The sequence below is a fragment of the Nomascus leucogenys genome, chromosome 14 (assembly GCF_006542625.1).
Source record: "Nomascus leucogenys isolate Asia chromosome 14, Asia_NLE_v1, whole genome shotgun sequence".
Lineage (NCBI taxonomy): Eukaryota > Metazoa > Chordata > Mammalia > Primates > Hylobatidae > Nomascus > Nomascus leucogenys.
The window spans coordinates 29,640,980-29,656,998 of record NC_044394.1 but is presented as its reverse complement, the minus strand read 5'-3'; the positions used below and the strand labels follow the sequence as shown (position 1 = coordinate 29,656,998).

Here is a 16,019-nt window from a genome sequence, read left to right as displayed (position 1 = left end):
GTAAGAATGAAAGGATAAAGAAAAAAAAGATGAAAATTATTGCAGTAATCATTGAGGCTGGCCACTGCATATTCTCATTCTGCCCCCCTGGAAGCATGGTGGAATCATAGTTCCCCGCCCTCTGAATCAGTGTTGGAGGCCAAAGAAAAGCGAGTGGAGGTGACACAGGTCACTTCCCAGTGGCAGGCTCACCAATCAATTTGCAATTTGCCACATTTTCCTTCTTCCTGCCACTACTGCTGTCCCAGTTCCAGATGGCGCCACTCCATCCGCTAGGGTCCCTGAGTAAGGAGGACATGGAGGACAGCCCCTAGCCACCCCAAGAAGGACATGTAGAATGGATAGAAAATAAATCTTTGTGGTTTTAAGCACTGAGATTCTGGCGTCGTTTGTCACCACAGCATAACTTAACCTGCCGAGATTGGTTAAACTTCTTTTTTTTAAAGAGACAGGGTCTCACTTTGTTGCCCAGGCTGGTCTCAAACTCCTAGGCTCAAAGGATCCACCCGCCTTCTCCTCCCCAAAGTTCTTGGATTACAGGCGGAGCTACCATGCCTGGCTTATTAAACTTTTTAATAAAAGGATGAACCTACTCATGATTATAGAAACTTAACAGAAGGAAGGAAGGTGTGCAGGCCATTGGGATCATTTTAGGGTTCTTCCTCTTTCCTCATTCACTAACAGGACAGCTTCAATGCCTGAACACTGCACAGAACACTTTCCTTTCCACTCTTTTAGGATCCAGCTACTTATTTTCAGGCCATCTCTGCAGGCCTCCATCCTGACTGTATCCTGAAGGAGATCTGGATTCCCATTCTGTCAGGTAAGCATTATACAACTTGGGGTTTTCATAAGCAAGATGGCAGACAGAGCTCCAGGAAAGCTGCTCAGAAAATGCCATGGGCAACATAAAGAAGACGAAATTCTCGGCAAGGTGCACATTGAAACTTTTCTCCTGTGGTGCATTGGGAATAAAGGCAGGGCAGACCCATCTATCAGGCACAGCTGGGGCAGAGCCCAGGGCTCGTCATACTTTTAGTGGCTCATGAAAATGCTTCAATTTTTTTTTTAACTAGAAGACAATGTTTTAATATATAATGTTAATGCAGACATACCATAGGGGAGAAAGATTTCTCACTCATCACAAGGTTCATGGCTGAGGCACCTATAATAAAAGACAGATTAAAAAAGAGAAAAGCACACAAATTTACTTAATACACATTTTTTTTTTTTTTTTTTTTGAGACGAAGTCTTGCTCTTCGCCAGGCTGGAGTGCAGTGGCGCAATCTCGGCTCACTGCAAGCCCGCCTCCCGGTTCACCCATTCTCCTACCTCAGCGTCTCGAGTAGCTGGACTACGCGCCCCCCCCCCCGCTAATTTTGTATTTTAGTAGACGGGTTCACCGTGGTCTCGATCTCCTGCCCGTGATCCCCCCCTCGCCCCAGTGCTGATTACAAGTGTGAGCCACCCGCCCAGCCTACTTAATACAAATTTTATGTGGGCTGGGCAAAGTGGCTCAAGCCTGCAATCCCAGCACTTTGGGAGGCCAAGGCGGGAGGATCACTTGAGCCCAGGAGTTCAAGGCCAGCCAGGTAACATAGCCAGACCTCGTCTCTACTAAAAATTTTAAAAATTGGCCAGGTGCAGTGGTGCACACCTGTAGTCCCAGCTACTTTGGAGGCTGAGGCTAGAGGATCACTTGAGCCAAGGAGGTTGAGGCTGCAGTGAGTTATGATTGTGCCACTGCACTCCAGCCTGGGTGACAGAGTGAGACTCCCTCTCTTTCAAAAAAAAAAAAAAAAAAAAAAAAAGAAAAAAGAAAAAGAAAATTATATAACATGGGAACACTCAGAAATAAAGGCCCAAAGAAACAGGAAAAACTGTATATTGTATAGACAGCCATGCAGAAGTATGATTGGAAGATAAAAAAGTATGATCTAATGATATTAAACTGGAAAGTACTTAGCAAGGCCTGTTTAGATTCTTTTTTATGTTCTTGTGTCTTCAGAGAAAAGGACGTTCCTTTCCTTGGGTGTAGGAAGGACATCTCTGGAATGAAGGTTTTCTTCGGAGGAAGATCAGATAATTCTCTTAAGTCCCTCTTCAGGGGAGCAGAGTGAGGAGAAGGTGAGAGTGACCTTCCTGCTTCTGCTGTTTTCTCAAATGCCAGCGTGCTATATTTGTGGATACTATGTCTTAAACTCTGCCAGTATCAACTTAGTAATAAAATATAGATTTTAGTACTTTTTATAGAAGAAAGGGACTATGAAGGCAAAAATGGAGACCCACAAAAGTCATACTCTGGCTCTGGAGAAAGAGTTTAAGAGTTTCACAACCAATACACATGTGGGTTACAATGTGGTTCTTGGAAATGAGTATAGACATGGCATTGCTGTGACCTATCATGTCTTTTCCTTTATGAGTCTGTCAAAATTTCCCATGACAAACTAGCCCTATGTTTGCTTCTTTAAGATTAACTTAGGACACCAGAAGGCCATAACTGCTGGGGGAGGAGTCCTGGGTCAAAACAATGTGCATGGATATAGCAGATTGTGAGACGGCATAGGGACAGGACTCAGCCCTCACCGGGATGAGGCCCCCACTCCCTCACCTGTCAATTAGCAGACTTTGCACCACCATCACTCTAGCGCATCCCCGCTGACCTTGCAACCTTGAAGAAACTAAGATAAGCAGCATCCACCCTAAATCTTACTCAAGGGAGTTAATCCTACAGCCTGCATTCATATAAGATCCGAAGAATGATCTTTGCCGCTTGCCTCATTATAATACTAAAATCCCTGCCCAGGGGAGGGCTTATCTGCTATTTTCTGCTCATGCAACAGTATGTGTTGGCATGATTCCTTACCATGCCTGCACACCCTGTACTCCACCCCACACATGTAGTGAGGCTCACCTACCTCATGAATTATGCATGTCACCCTCCTTAAGACACCGAAATGCACTCCCCTCAGTGGGGCCAGCCAAGAACTCTTGCTCCTGGGCTAGTTTCCTTGTGTTGGAGCACTGTCTGGGAAACTTGTTTGGCCTCCTGTCAATTGCTATTGCATGGGAGCCTAAGAACCTGTGGTCGGTAACAATTCCTCTAGCTTGCTTCCCATGCTTGTATTTTCCCTTCCTTCTTCCCAGCAGCCTCTGACTTCTGAGAGGAGTCCAGTAGGTTCCAGGGAAGCCAATTCCATACCTGGTTCCGTGGATGGGGTGTGGCCCTAGGCTCAGCCCGTTAACCCTGCCCACAGTGAGGTTCTGTGGGTGGTCACCATTCCAGTCCAGCTAGAGTGAGTCTTGGAACCACGGACAGGAATTCTGGGTGTGAACATCCTTTCCTAGATGGCAGGCTGTGCAAAGGGGAATCTGCGTTCCTACCCAATTTGCTACTATGATCAAAGTCAAAGGAAATCTCAGAGAAACTGAACTGGAGCCTTGATCAAACCACACTTGAATGCTACCATTAGATCTTTTGAATTACATAAGCCTGTAATTTCCCTTTTCCTGTTAAAGCCCATTTGGATTGGGTTTTATGTTAGTTTCAACAACCTTACTGGAACTAAATGTATTCTTATTATCTCCAGTTTATAAATTAAGAACAGAGGGACAAAGTCACTTGCCCAAAGCCGCAGAGCGAATTTGTCTATCGTATAGAAGCCAGGATTTGATTCCTGGCAGTGTGACTCAGAAATTATCCAGATTTATCTCTCTCTCTCTCTTTCTTTTTTGTTTTGTTTTGTTTTTTGAGATGGAGTTTTGCTCTTGTTGCCCAAGCTGGAGTGTAATGATGCAACCTTGGCTCACTGCAATCTCCGCCTCCTGCATTCATGTGATTCTCCTGCCTCAGCCTCCTGAGTAGTTGGTATTAGAGGCATGCGCCACCACACCTGGCTAATTTTTTGTATTTTTAGTAGAAACGGGGTTTCACCGTGTTAGCCAGGCTGGTCTCGATCTCCTGACCTCAGGTGATCCGCCCGCCTCGGCCTCCCAAAGTACTGGGATCACAGGCATGAGCTGCCACACTTGGAGCCCAGATTTATCTTAATGTGTGCTTTGCATTGATATCAAAGGCTATGTTTTCAAAGATTTCATAAGTTTCATCTGCAATGCTCCAAGCATGGGTTACCTAATAAACACCATAAGTATGAACAGATCTAAGTACAGAAAAATCAATGCACATAAGAATTTTGTTGGCCAGGTGCAGTGGCTCACACCTGTAATCCCAGCACTTTGGAAGGCCGAGGTGGGCAGATCACTTGAGGTCAGGAGTTCAAGACCAGCCTGGGCAACATGGTGAAACCCCGTCTCCACTAAAAATACAAAAAAATTAGCTGGGTATAGTGGCGGGCACCTGTAATCCCAGCTACTTGGGAGGCTGAGACAGGAGAATCGCTTGAACCGGGGAGACGGAGGTTGCAGTGAGCCGAGATCGTGCCATTGCACTCCAGCCTGGGTGACAGAGCAAGACTCTGACTCAAAAAAAAAAGAATTTCACCCTTCTCTGTATATGTCTCCTTTAAGGAGCTAACCCATTCTGGGAAAGCACAGTTGGTACCACGTGAAAAGGTGCCCCCATCACCACATTTACAAAGCATGAGATCAGGAATTTAAAAGGCACTCTCACTGCCTCCCATCTGCCTCCCCCACCCTTGTCTGATCCCCTCTTTCCACCACGTGTGTCCTCTCCTCCTTCCTTCAGTTTCACACAAGATCCAATTCTCTCAGCCCCCAGCATGGGTTGCCTCCTGGTTGTGTCTCCTTGACTCAGCCCATTCCTGGACAACAACAGCTCCTTCCATGGCTTTACTTAGCTCCCTGGACCTCGCCTTCCAGGTCTTCTTAAGCAGCTCAACCCACCCCTAGTCCCACCTTCAAGGAATGAACTTGTGTAATATTCTCTCTGATCCTTTTGCAGTTATGCATAATGACTGGGTTTTCATGCTTATGAATGAGACGTGCCTCCCTCAAACATTGCTATACATCAGCACATTATGCATCTGACATGAGAAAAAAACTTCTCCCTTGCTTGAAAACACTTTTGCAAATTCTTATCTATGTGGAAAACAAACACAGAGAGGAAGTAGAGATGATGAGTGTGGACAACTCATTTGAAAATTGGGGTGAGAAGGAGAAAATTGAGATTGGGCTGTTCTTAGGGGGGATAAGGTGTGCAGGAGTAGACTTGCTTGCTGTACCCTATACCCATTCTCCCTCCTGGTACATTAATAGAGCCTCTGTGTTTAGCTGGTATATTAGGGCATTCTTGTATTGCTATAAAGAAATACTTGAGACTGGGTAATTTATAAAGAAAAGAGGTTTAATTGGTTCATTAATTTATAAAGAAAAGATCTCGTGTGAACTAAAGTGTGAGCTCACTTATCACCAAGGAGATGATCCAAGCCACTCACAAGGGATCCGCCCCCATGATCCAAACATCTCCCACCAGGCCCCACCTCCAGCATTGGGGATTACATTTCAACATGAGATTTGGGCAGGGACAAATATCCAAATGGTATCAACTGGGTACCAAAATAATGGCTGATCCCCAGCCTTCCTTGCAGCTAAGCATGGCCATGTTGCCAAATTCTGGCCTGTTGGGAGGTGAGTGGAAGTCAAACCCTCATGTGGAAGGGCTCTCCATCTCCCCATCCCTCTTTTCTGATGCTGCTTACAGCAGTGAGAGTTATCATGAACTGTGGAGACAAGGCCACACCTAGGAATGGTGGAGTAAGGACCCTTAAGAAGCTGAGGTCCCTGCCAATAAGGTACTGCCTTGCCAGCTTATGTGAGAAATAAGTTAACTTTCGTCTTGTTTGAGCTTTTTAAGTGGATTCGATTATTTGGGGCCTTTACAGCAGTCAAACCTGCTTCCTAATTAATAGTGGTGGATAAAAGGATCTTCACTTTCTTATCTTTAATGAATTTTGAACATAGTCTGATGTCAATTGGAAGAATCCGGGAAAAAGTGAAGTTGAAAATACAGAGTGATCTGGAGTGCTGGTTAATGCAAGTGTCCTGAAAAGGTAGGAGGAAAGAGATGAAACGGTGTGGGGTGGCTGGCCCCACATTAACTGCTCCACCTGGACAAGGGGAGGGTAAAATGGGAAGCTGGATTCAGGAGACTTGAGATTTGGCAGCAGGAAGTTGAGGCAGTTCCTGCCTCATGCTTCTGATTTTTCAGCAAAGCAGGAGGCAAGGTTCTGTATGGAGAAATCAATCCGGAGCAGGAAGGTAAACCTGGCAGAGCTTATGTAAGGGCTCAGGGGTAGGAGCGTGGGCTGGGCAGCCCTTCCATGACTGTCTGCGTTTATGTCATCTAAGAGCACAAGAGCTAAAAACCAGACACTGTGATGACTTAACTCTATGTCAAGTACCACACAAGGTCATCACTGAATAGGACTTGAGAGTAAACATTTGTTCTATGATTTTGATCTTTAAAAATAAGAATATAGCTGGGTGCAGTGGGCACACACCTGCAGTCACAGCTACTGGAGAGGCTAAGGCGGGAACAGTGCTGGAGCCCAGAAGCTTTGGGCTGTAGTGCACTGTGACCACTAGGTGTCCGCACTAAGTGGAGCGGGTGACGGGGGGGGCCACCAGGTTGCCTAAGGAGGAGTGAACCAGCCCATGTCGGAAACTGAGCAGGTCAAAACTCCTGTGCTGATCAGTAATGGGACTGCACCTGTGAATAGCTACTGTACTCCAGCCTGGGCAACATTGCAAGACCCTGTCTCTAAAAAAAAAAAAAAAAAAAAAAAGAATATGAAACAGGTTGAAAGCCTTATTCAATACATCCAATTTATCAAAGTTTCTAGCTAAAATGTATTCATTGTCTGCAGTTTTCAAATTATAACAGGTCCTTTTGTTTTTTTAAAAAACTGGCACAATTAATGCCCAAATAAAACACCTATGAGTAGTATTGGGGCTCAGAAACCAATACTCCAAAATATGGCCATTTCTACATGTTGAACTGAAAAAGAAGCCTCAAGGTCTCTCTGACCTCCCCTTCCCCACCCATCTCTCCCAAAGCGTAGGAGGACGCTGTTCTCTGAAGCTCCCTTATCTGCCTAAAGTCTGCACATACCAAAGAAGAAAACAATTGCCTTTAGCCCCTTCCCTGAGTTTTCATTAACTGAATCCATATGATAGGAAAAAAGACTAGTGTCTGCCCACAAACCTGATGGACTTTTGTCACAAACCATTGTCTATTCTCTGGGCCCAACAAGCTTTGCCCCAGGCCATTGTATGTTCTTCGAGCCCATTGAATTCCCCTAAACATCATTTACTACTCCTCTAAAATCATCCACACTTCCCCATCTCCATTTCCCCTGAGAAGAAGGATATCTTCTTCTGAAGCAAGTTAGAGAAAAAAAGAATTAGAACATATAAGCCTCTACACCCCACTGGGGGGTTGGGTCTTCACCCTAAAGGCTCCCGTATCACGTTAACTCTAATAAAATAAATGTGTATGTTCTTTCTCTACTGAATCTGTCTTTTGTGTGTCGAATTTTCAGCAAACCTTCAGAGGGCAACAGTGGAGTTTTTTCCTTTGCCCCAACAGTGGCCATTTTCATTGTGAATCTGGCATGGTCAGACGCCACGCTGAGCTTTTTACATGGCTTAGCTCTCCAACCTATAAAATAGGTGTTTTTATCCTTATTTTATAGACAAGGAAGCTGATGCCCAGAAACATCAAACAACTTGCCCCAAATCACATAGCTATTAAAGGGTCAAAATTTGAGCCAAAGTAGATCTGAATTCAACATCTGTGCTCTTAACCACACCCACTGCCTTCTCTTAGTGCAGGCCAGTCTCAAAGTTTTGCTGACCTTCTAGAAAGTTACGGGATCTTTATGGAAACAGAATTTCTGGTGGCCTGCCTGATATCTCAGGGTGGCCAGTTGAGAAATCAGGTTAGACACACCCTCGACCCCTCCCCATTCCAATTTGTGCTACAGTAAGCGCTGGCCTACAGCCCTGCACTTTCTTCACACTGCCGGGCATGTGGCACTACTGTGGGCTGGCAAAGACCTGCCTGCACCAGCAAGGGCCTCCGCCCAAAGTGTAGGGCAGCTTTGTGCAGGCCTGCACAAAAACAGTCTCCAACAACAACACCTTGTGGCAGCCACTGAAACAATCATCAGGGGAGCTTCCCCATTCTCTCCATCAGGCCTGCAGACACAGTACTGACTTCCTGGAACCAAGTGCTTAGGTTTCTTAGGAGGTTTAAAGGGACGTTTAGATGATCAGATTTCTTGCTAATAAAGGTAGATGGGAGTTAATGATAAAAATGAGAAACATGGCCTTATTTGTACCTCAAGGCAGTCATACATTATATTTGTATAGATTGCTACCTCTGGGACTGTCCCCAGAACAGGACCCAGAACATGGAGACATGTGTCAGGTAGCCAGCTGTCCTGGGCTGCCTGCTGCGTCGTCTCCCAGGACTTCTCCAGCTCCATTTACAGTCTGGCTCCTGGGCCTTTGGATCCCAGCAGTGTCCGAACAGGGGCTCAAAGGACAGCCCCACTGTGGGGGATCAGCCCTAGAAGCTGTCACTACATCTCCAACGGACGCAACTATTTTCCAGGTAATAAAGCTGCAGTGAATGCAACTTGTCAACTAGTTCCTTTCAAATTCTGACTTGGTTTGGTAAGTCTGTGGCTTGTTGTCATACCACTGGCAGAAAAGGCCCCTTCCCTGTAATCAGATTGTAGAGGCCACAGGGGCTCTTCTGAAACAGGAAGCAAGTTCTTTTCCAAGTGTTAATTTTATTTGTTGTACATTTTAGCAGATTAAGCACTTAGGGTTGGGATTTTAAAAATATTTCTTTTTTGGGCCAAGGAGTGTTTTCACACAGCTAAGTTCTTTGTATAAAGCTGCTCCAAATCCCTGACTAATTAATTCCTAAAGAAGCAGCACGTGGCTCACAATTACTGGCGCCCCCTCTTTATAAACAGGAACAACAGGGGAGAGAGCCAACAACAGCACAGTGGCCCCGGACCGTGACCCTTGGACTGAAGGAACCTACAGATGTGGTTTTTTTGGTGACATTTTACATGCAACTCCAGATTTCGGACTCTTTTTGGAGAAGCAGGCAATCTGGCAACAGTCGTTTTGGATTCTCAGAAGGCAATAAAGAACAGCTGCCACCTTCCGAGGGGCATGGTGGGTGCCCTGTTCTGCTAGAATTGCCAACACGCCTATCGTCTTAGACTTGCCCAAGGTGTCGCAGTTAGAGACTGCCTCCCTTATTCACGCTCCTGCCTGGTGCCCAGGGGCTTGAATTTGCTCCCCTTGGAGTGGGGTGAGGCTCTGCAGACACTTCTCATACACCTCCCCTGCAGACAGCGAGCTCCTGGAACACAAGTCACATGCATTTCATTTCCTGCTCTCTTGCTACCACCCAACATGGGCTCTCAATACATGTTGAAGGCAAGGATCAATGAATAAATGGGCAACTATCAGCTGTAGCCTTGTATGTGCCAGGTATGGTGCTAGGCACCAAAAGGGCCACAGAGGTGTTATACACCAGGATATCAGGGAGTTCATGACACAGTGAGGGAAAGAAAAAGCTTATGCAGTGTGTGTGTGGGACTTTAAGCAAACATGATGCATAACAATAAAAGGAATGACTTTGCCTGCCCCTGATGAAACTTCAGCAGGGCTATGCCCTGTCTTGCCACCTTCAGGAAACAGCAGTCTTATAGTCCTTTGCCCCTCTGAGTTACAACCACTGTCTCCTTTCAGGAGAATGTCCAGTGTTATATCATAATCAAGACTTTGAACTTGATGTGGCATTACACGTTCTTCCATCTCCCCAGCCACCTGAGAAGGGAGATGGGGTAGCTTTTCTCTCTCACTCTCTCTCCCCCAATCCCTCCTCTTCCCACCAGCAGGCGAATGAGCTTCCTGCCCATAGGAGAAAGGGTAAAATCACAAGGTGGTGCCCTTGTCTCCAAATCTCAAGGTCCTCTGGATGGCAGGTGAGTAAAGGTGACTCTTGTGATCATGGGTGTTTTGGGTGTTCCTCAGAGATCCTCCAAACTGGGGGCTTGTCCACCGTTCCCAGGACTCTGCCATGTGGAGCCATGGGAATGTGAAGTTCACCTCACACTTCCTTTCATCTGAGGTCACCGCACAGCCCCTACCAGCCCAGCCATATTGGGTGGGATTTCAGATGCCCCCACAATGGCTGCCTTGGAGACTTTCCACTGGTCCTCAAGAAGCAACAACACTCCCCTTGCTCTGCCTTTGGTGGAGGGCAATTCCTCCTCTCTCTCTGCCTGGCCCCAGGCTGCTTTGGCTCTCTCAGGCACTGGTCCCCGTATTCCCCCAGATACAGAGAACCCTCATCAAGCTCTCAAGTGGCCACTGAAACCCAGGCTCTCTAGGGTCCAGCGTATGGAAGCGACAGCCCCATTTAATTTCTCCTTTCCTTTTGTAGGCTTACAGCATAGCCCTCTCCCAAGAAATCATCCAAAAATTACCTCAACCATTCTATAGTCCCCAAGCTGACCAGGGGAGGGAGGACCAAGAATCTTGAACCTAAATACTACATTTGATGATCTCCTCAGACTTATTTTGGGATCTGATATCTCTTTAACAAAAATTATAAAAATTGAGGCAAAGAGAGCCCAATTTTTTATATATTGTTCTGATAAATAACAGGTACCCTTAGAAGAATGCAGACAAACACTCCTATGGAAATTTAAAGGAGCATAAGACTTCTTCCAGTATAGGGAGAGAACCAAGGAAGACTTCCCGGAGGAAATGGCCATTGAACTGGGCCTTGGACATGTGGAGGTCAGGGATGAGAGTATTCCAGATGAAGAGTCCAGCATAGGGAAGGCCCACAGGCAGGAATTGCGCTGTATTAATGCTGTCTTAGAGGCATTTCCATTGCCAGAAACAGATACTCAAATACTTCAAAGAGAGAGAGAGAGAGTATTGAAAGAGTTTCTATGAACAACTGTGGTTCTCAAAGTGTAATCCCTGGGCCAGCAGCATCGGCATCACCTGGGAACTTGTTAGAAATGCAGATTCCCAGGCTGGGTGCAGTGGCTCACGCCTGTAACCCTAGCACTTTGAGAGGCGGGGTGGGTGGATCACCTGAGGTTGGGAGTTCGAGACCCACCTGACCAACGTGGAGAAACTCTGTCTCTACCAAAAATACAAAAAGCCGGGCGAGGTGGCGCATGCCTGTAATCCCAGCTACTCGGGAGGCTGAGGCAGGAAAATCGCTTGAACCTGGGAGGCAGAGGTTGCGGTGAGCTGAGATTGTGCCACTGCACTCCAGCCTGGGTAACAAGAGCGAAACTCCACCGAAGAAAGAGAGAGAGAGAGAAAGAAAGAAAAGAAGAGAGAAAGAAAGAAAAAGAAAAAAAGGAAAGAAAAGAGAAGAAAAAAAAGAAAAAAGAAAAGAAAAGAAAAGAAAAAAGAAAAGGGCACATTCACCAGAGGCTTTGAATCAGAAAAGGACCCCCAGGGGCTGGTGGTAGCAGTCCTTGCACAGGCCCTCCAGGTGATTTTCATCCAGGGAAGCTTGTGAGCCCTTGAGATGGAATATTCTCAGGAACCCCTGAGATATATGAAGAACTGATGGCATAGGCTATTTCTAGGGAGGAAATGGGGTTGCTGAGTGCACAGATGAGGGGAGGTGGGAGACCTCTGTAATTGTGTACCATGTGCATATATTACGTATTCAGAGAATAATAAAATAATGTGTTTAATCCTGTCTTCCTCCATCTACTTCTCTCCTACCCCATAGCTGCTCTAGCACCTCCACCTCCCTCCTCAAATGGTGTTCTTCGCTTCCTAGGCAAGCTGGTTTTCTGTTCTCCCTTCCCCAGTCTTCTCTTGTCTGGTCTTTATTACAAGGTGTGCTAAGCCTCATAAGGACAGTTGAAGAGAAAAGCGGTGAGACTGTGCTAGTGGCTACAGAATTCTGCCAGGAGAGCTGGAGGTGGGGAGGAAGTCTATGAATTAAACCATGCCAATAATTTCAGTCGAAAATTCAGAAAAAGCCCAACTCTGCCCCCTTTTCGGTTATCAAATATGCATTGTTTTCCTCTTTTGTTGGGCTTTTGTGTCTGTTTCATTCTCACCTTGACTCAGCCCCTGTGAGCCTCAACTCTAAGCCTAACTCCAGCCACGGAGAAACCATGGAGAGGTTTGTCCAGTGTCTGGAAGATGGACTGACTGCTGAAACAGGAGCAAGAAGAACCTCCTAGCAGGTCAGCCATACCCAAAGACAGCCACAAGGAAATGGACACTGTTGCAAGGACGGGTGTCCAGCAGAGCAGGGGCAAATGCCCCTGGTGCTATAGCTCCTTAAAGGCTCAAATATCTCTGCTGACCCAGTGAGTGCCCCTCAGCTTGTGGTATGAGACTGAACTTATAGATACCACCTCAACTCGAGGAATTCAATGCAGTGATGAGCTGATTTACGGTGTTTGCCAATTCCTGTGGTGTAAATAACTCGTCACATGGCCAGTTTCAGGCTACCAATGTGAAGTCACTGAACCCAAAGTTGGGAAGAGATTGACATAACAGTGGACACAGTTACTGGGCTTCATAGAGAAATCTACTAAACACAGGTGCCCCTGGGGTCCAGAAATCAACTTCTGGTTGGAACTGACCTATATGGTGCCAAGTGAGCATCTTCTAGGAGGACACTAACATTAGCGTGTCATCCTCCAGTCTTGCAATAAGCCTTTTCCGTAAGAGCCTTTGACTAACATTTGTTGAATTTTGTATTCATTGAGGGCTGGACGCGGTGACTTATGCCTGTAATCCCAGCACTTTGGGAGGCCGAGGCGGGCAGATCACTTGAGGTCAGGGGTTCAAAACTAGCCTGGCAAACATGGCGAAACCTTGTCTCCACTAAAAATACCAAAATTAGCCGTGCGTGGTGGCACACGCCCATAGTCCCAGCTACTTGGGAGGCTGAAGCAGGAGAATCACTTGAACCCAGGAGGCAGAGGTTGCAGTGAGACGAGATTGTGCCACTGCACTCCAGCCTGGGTGACAGAGTGAGACTCCATCTGAAAAAAACAAAACAAAACAAAACAAATTTTGTATTCATTGAGCCAACTAATTTATTGCTTTTTCTTTTCATTAAAATTTTTTTTTTCTTGAGATACAGTCTCACTCTGTCACCTAGGCTGGAGTACAGTGGTATGAGCTTGGCTCACTGCAATCCCCGCCTCCTGGGCTCCAGCGATCCTCCCACCTCACTATCGTTAGTAGCTGGGAACACAGGCACGCACCATCACATCCAGCTAATTTTTGTATTTTTTGTAAATACAGGGTCTCACTGTGTTGCCCAGGATGGTCTTGAACTCCTGGGCTCAAGTGATCCACCCGCCTTGGCCTCCCAAAGTGCTGGGATTACAGGCATGAGCCGCTGTGCCTGGCCTTGATTTTTCTGAGTGCTATGAAAGAAATAAGCAATTATTATGGGTTTTCCTCCTTTAGGATTAATGAATCAGTGAAGGGCCAGAAGAAGGGTCCCTTGTAGAAAGTTGGGCAATATTTACAAGTCATAATGAGGAGAGAGGCCATTTCTCTTACTGTCTCCTGTCTCTGAAGAGAAAGAGGAAGTAAAAATTGAAAAACAACAGGAATGAAGTCAGTGGCAAGACAGCCAGTGCCGCTGATGACCAGGCTTGAGGTTAAAAGATTAACCTCCCACTCTAACCGCATGTGCTTTCAATCTATCACGACCCTTTCACGTGGAACCCCTTAGAGTTGTAAGGCCTTAAAAGGGCCGGGAACTCTGGCTTCGGGAAGCTCGGTTCTTGAGACGCGAGTCTGCCAAAGCTCCCCGCCGTTGAGACCCGAGTCTGCCCAGGCTCACAGCCCAATAAAGCCAAATCCTTCGTAACCGGGTGTCTGAGGGGTTTTGTCGGCGGCTCGTCCCGCTACATCTCTTGGTTCCCTGACCAGGAAGCGAGGTGGTTGATGGACGGTCGAGGCAGCCCCTTAGGCAGCTTAGCCCCTTAGGCCTGCCCTGGGAAGTATTCCTACGGGGGACTCTGGCCAGCTTGAGCGACGGGGATCCTGAGAGCGCTCCCGGGTAGGCATTTGCCCCGGTAGAACGCCTCAGAGCAGTGCACGGGAGGCCCCCGCGGAGGATCAATGCAGCAGCTGAACACCAGGAAGGACTGGCGCTTGGAGTCTGGACGTCTGGAATACGGTAGGCCCGGTCCTGGGAACTGGCCCACCTCATCTGAGTGGAAGCGTGGCCTGATCACTCACGGCGCGCCTTTGTCGGCACTTTGGTTTTGGTTTTGATTCTTGACTTGGTTTGAGTTGCTTAACAGGCTGGTCCTGGGAATTTGCCCACTGTGTTTGAATGGAAGCGTGGCCTGATCAACCACGGTGTGCTCTTATCGGCACTTTGGTCTCAGTATTGATTTTGATTTGGCTTGATTCGTTTGCAAAAATGAAAGTGAAAGTGAGTGAGTGCTTGAGTTTAAGATGGGCGAGACAAGTGAGTGACCCCTTTACCCTGTCCTTCTTGTGGTGTGAGTGTTGTTTTGTCTCGGGAGGAAGATGGGTGGAACGCAAAGTAAGCCCACTCCGCTAGGAACTATGTTGAAAAATTTCAAGGAAGGATTTAATGGAGACTGTGGAGTTACTATGACACTAGGAAAAGTTCGTGTGAGATAGACTGGCCGGCATTACAAGTGGGTTGGCCATCAGAAGGAAGTCTAGACAGGTCCTTTCTTTCAAAGGTGTGGCACAAGGTAACTGGTAAAGGATACCTAGACCAGTTTCCGTACATAGACACTTGGTTACAGCTGGTTTTAGACCCCCGCACCGTGGTTAAGAGGACAGGCGTAGAAGTACTAGTGGCAAAGGGACAGACAGCCAAGGAAGAATCCCGCTCCACCCACTGAAGGGAGTAGGCTCCTTAAAGTCCTGTCCAACCCAACATCAGAGGATTCATGGCAAGAAACGGCGCCAGTGCCCCCCCCCACCCTTTCATCAAGAAGGAAGGCCTCCCACTCCTGAGCCCACTGTGCTTCCACAAGGCCTACATACCCTTAGGCCACCCAGAGTAGAAAAGAAAGGATGCGAGACCTCGGGAGAAACCCCTCCCTTGGCAGCCCATCTGAGGCCTAGAACTGGGATACAAATGCCTCTGAGAGAGCAACGGTATACTAGGGTAGATGAGGACGGGCATATGGTGGAAAGGCGTGCCTTTGTGTACCAGCCCTTCACCTCTACCAATCTCCTCAATTGGAAAAACACTACCCCATCCTATACCGAAAAGCCTCAAGCTATAATTGATTTGCTCCAAACTATTATCCAGACCCACAACCCCACCTGGGCTGATTGCCACCAGTTGCTTATGTACCTCTTAAACACAGATGAAAGGAGGAGAGTGCTCCAAGTAGCAACTAAGTGGCTGGAAGAACATGTTCCAGCTGATTGCCAAAACCCCCAAGAGTATGTGAGGATCCAATTACCAGGAACAGACCCCCAGTGGGACCCAAATGAAAGGGTATGCAAAGGCTAAACCAGTACAGGGAAGCCCTTCTGGAAGGGTTAAAGAAGGGAGCTCAGAAGGCCACAAATGTTAACAAAGTCTCTGAGGTCACTCAAGGGAAAGATGAGAGCCCAGCACAATTCTATAAGAGACTATTCTACATGAGGCCTATCGTACGTATACTCCCTTTGATCCCAATAGCCCTGAAAACCAGCATATGATTAACATGGCTTTAGTCAAAGTACAGAAGACATTAGAAGAAAATTGTAGAAACAGGCTGGGTTTGCAGGCATGAATATGTCACAGTTATTGGAGATAGCCAACCAGGTGTTTGTAAATAGAGCTGCAGTAAGCTGCAGAGAGAACCACAGAGAGCGAACACCAAGCCCGGTGAAACGCCAACCTGCTAGCCGCAGCTATTAGGGGGTCCCCCCAAAGGGAAAGAGAAGGGGGCCCCAAGAAAAATACCCAGTCTGGCCATCTACGCTTGCAGCGTAACCAGTGTGCTTGCTGT

General features: G+C 47.0%; 1 long non-coding RNA gene and 1 other non-coding gene across 2 annotated transcripts in view; both read left to right on the top strand.

The window, feature by feature from the left end:
* The window catches only part of LOC115838292, a 30,674-nt gene extending 18,933 nt beyond the window's left edge, over window positions 1–11,741 (top strand). Inside the window, exons 2-3 of the long non-coding RNA XR_004033290.1 lie at window positions 8,452–8,596; window positions 8,967–11,741. This is a non-coding gene — a long non-coding RNA (uncharacterized LOC115838292). The remainder of the gene's footprint in view (window positions 1–8,451; window positions 8,597–8,966) is intronic.
* LOC115838488 lies at window positions 4,910–5,009 on the top strand. Its single transcript, XR_004033513.1, has one exon. It is a non-coding gene; the product is annotated as a small nucleolar RNA U13 (small nucleolar RNA).
* Window positions 11,742–16,019: the final 4,278 nt, after the last annotated feature.